This window comes from Gnatocerus cornutus, unplaced genomic scaffold, assembly GCF_029298725.1.
Source record: "Gnatocerus cornutus isolate USDA-ARS CGAHR unplaced genomic scaffold, icGnaCorn1.1 ctg00000263.1, whole genome shotgun sequence".
NCBI lineage: Eukaryota > Metazoa > Arthropoda > Insecta > Coleoptera > Tenebrionidae > Gnatocerus > Gnatocerus cornutus.
In genome coordinates this window covers 26,671-30,000 of record NW_028275582.1, presented here as the reverse complement: position 1 = coordinate 30,000, position 3,330 = coordinate 26,671, and positions in this window count along the sequence as shown.

Sequence of the window (3,330 nt, the reverse complement as noted above, 5' to 3'; positions counted from 1 at the left end):
AGCTCTTGACTTAACAAATTTCAGCTGAACGTTACAGTTCCGAAAACTTTTAACTCGACCAATTTTTGCTGAACGTTACAGTTCCGAAAACTCCCAAGTCCACTGATTTCACTCGAACGTTACACTTCCGAAAACTTTTAACTTTACCGATCTCAGCTGAACGTTACAGTTCCGAAAACTTCTAAGCTCACTGATTTCACTCGAACGTTAAACTTCCGAAAACTTATAAATTCACAGACTTCCCTCCAACGTTACAGTTCCGAAAACTTCTAAGCTCACTGATTTCAATCTAACGTTACAATTCTAAAACTTTTGAGTTGACCAATTCCGAAAAGTCATAAATCCACAAATTTCATTCGAACGTTGCAATTACGAAAATTCAAAACTTGACGGAATAACAAGTTGAAAACAGCTACATTTTTCAGTAGATGAATTTCGATGGAAAGCCACAACTACAATTTTTTTTTTTAAATATGTAAATAAACCTAAAAACTTGTAATTTTTGACATTTCTGAAGTTCCAGACCTGACACATAGATGACGCCATTTTAGGGTCAGGTCAGGTCAAATTATGCTTAAAATTCAAGAAAAATACGTAAATTAACCCAGAATCTTGTAATTTTTGACATTTATGAAGTTCCAGACCTGTCATATAGATGGCACCATTTTTGAGTCAAAATAGGCGCCAAAATTCAAAAACAATATGTAAAATAAAGGAAAAAACAGTAATTTTTGACATTTATGAAGTTCCAGACCTGACACATAGATGGCGCCATTTTAGGGTCAGGTCAGGTCAAATTATGCTTAAAATTCAAGAAAAATACGTAAATTAACCCAGAATCTTGTAATTTTTGACATTTATGACGTTCCAGACCTGACACATAGATGGCGCCATTTTAGGGTCAGTTAGGTCAAATTATGCTTAAAATTCAAGAAAAATACGTAAATTAACCCAGAATCTTGTAATTTTTGACATTTATGAAGTTCCAGACCTGACACATAGATGGCGCCATTTTAGGGTCAGTTAGGTCAAATTATGCTTAAAATTCAAGAAAAATACGTAAATTAACACAGAATCTTGTAATTTTTGACATTTCTGAAGTTCCAGACCTGACACATAGATGACGCCATTTTAGGGTCAGGTCAGGTCAAATTATGCTTAAAATTCAAGAAAAATACGTAAATTAACACAGAATCTTGTAATTTTTGACATTTCTGAAGTTCCAGACCTGACACATAGATGACGCCATTTTAGGGTCAGGTCAGGTCAAATTATGCTTAAAATTCAAGAAAAATACGTAAATTAACCCAGAATCTTGTAATTTTTGACATTTCTGAAGTTCCAGACCTGTCATATAGATGGCGCCATTTTTGAGTCAAAATAGGCGCCAAAATTAAAAAACAATATGTAAAATAAAGGAAAAACAGTAATTTTTGACATTTATGAAGTTCCAGACCTGACACATAGATGGCGCCATTTTAGGGTCAGGTCAGGTCAAATTATGCTTAAAATTCAAGAAAAATACGTAAATGAACCCAGAATCTTGTAATTTTTGACATTTATGAAGTTCCAGACCTGACACATAGATGGCGCCATTTTAGGGTCAGTTAGGTCAAATTATGCTTAAAATTCAAGAAAAATACGTAAATTAACCCAGAATCTTGTAATTTTTGACATTTCTGAAGTTCCAGACCTGTCATATAGATGGCGCCATTTTTGAGTTAAAATAGGCGCCAAAATTCAAAAACAATATGTAAAATATAGGAAAAAACAGTAATTTTTGACATTTGTGAAGTTCCAGACCTGTCACATAGATGGCGCCATTTTTGAGTCAAAATAGGCGCCAAAATTCAAAAACAATATGTAAAATATAGGAAAAACAGTAATTTTTGACATTTATGAAGTTCCAGACCTGACACATAGATGGCGCCATTTTAGGGTCAGTTAGGTCAAATTATGCTTAAAATTCAAGAAAAATACGTAAATTAACCCAGAATCTTGTAATTTTTGACATTTGTGAAGTTCCAGACCTGTCATATAGATGGCGCCATTTTTGAGTCAAAATAGGCGCCAAAATTCAAAAACAATATGTAAAATAAAGGAAAAAACAGTAATTTTTGACATTTCTGAAGTTCCAGACCTGACACATAGATGGCGCCATTTTAGGGTCAGGTCAGGTCAAATTATGCTTAAAATTCAAGAAAAATACGTAAATTAACCCAGAATCTTCCCAGAATCTTGTAATTTTTGACATTTCTGAAGTTCCAGACCTGTCACATAGATGGCGCCATTTTTGAGTTAAAATAGGCGCCAAAATTCAAAAACAATATGTAAAATATAGGAAAAAACAGTAATTTTTGACATTTGTGAAGTTCCAGACCTGTCACATAGATGGCGCCATTTTTGAGTCAAAATAGGCGCCAAAATTCAAAAACAATATGTAAAATAAAGGAAAAACAGTAATTTTTGACATTTATGAAGTTCCAGACCTGACACATAGATGGCGCCATTTTAGGGTCAGTTAGGTCAAATTATGCTTAAAATTCAAGAAAAATACGTAAATTAACCCAGAATCTTGTAATTTTTGACATTTCTGAAGTTCCAGACCTGTCATATAGATGGCGCCATTTTTGAGTCAAAATAGGCGCCAAAATTCAAAAACAATATGTAAAATAAAGGAAAAAACAGTAATTTTTGACATTTATGAAGTTCCAGACCTGACACATAGATGGCGCCATTTTAGGGTCAGGTCAGGTCAAATTATGCTTAACATTCAAAAAAAATACGTAAATTAACCCAGAATCTTGTAATTTTTGACATTTCTGAAGTTCCAGACCTGTCATATAGATGGCGCCATTTTTGAGTCAAAATAGGCGCCAAAATTCAAAAACAATATGTAAAATAAAGGAAAAAACAGTAATTTTTGACATTTCTGAAGTTCCAGACCTGACACATAGATGGCGCCATTTTAGGGTCAGGTCAGGTCAAATTATGCTTAAAATTCAAGAAAAATACGTAAATTAACCCAGAATCTTCCCAGAATCTTGTAATTTTTGACATTTCTGAAGTTCCAGACCTGTCATTTAGATGGCGCCATTTTTGAGTCAAAATAGGCGCCGAAATTCAAAAACAATATGTAAAATAAAGGAAAAAACAGTAATTTTTGACATTTCTGAAGTTCCAGACCTGACACATAGATGACGCCATTTTAGGGTCAGGTCAGGTCAAATTATGCTTAAAATTCAAGAAAAATACGTAAATTAACCCAGAATCTTGTAATTTTTGACATTTCTGAAGTTCCAGACCTGTCATATAGATGGCGCCATTTTT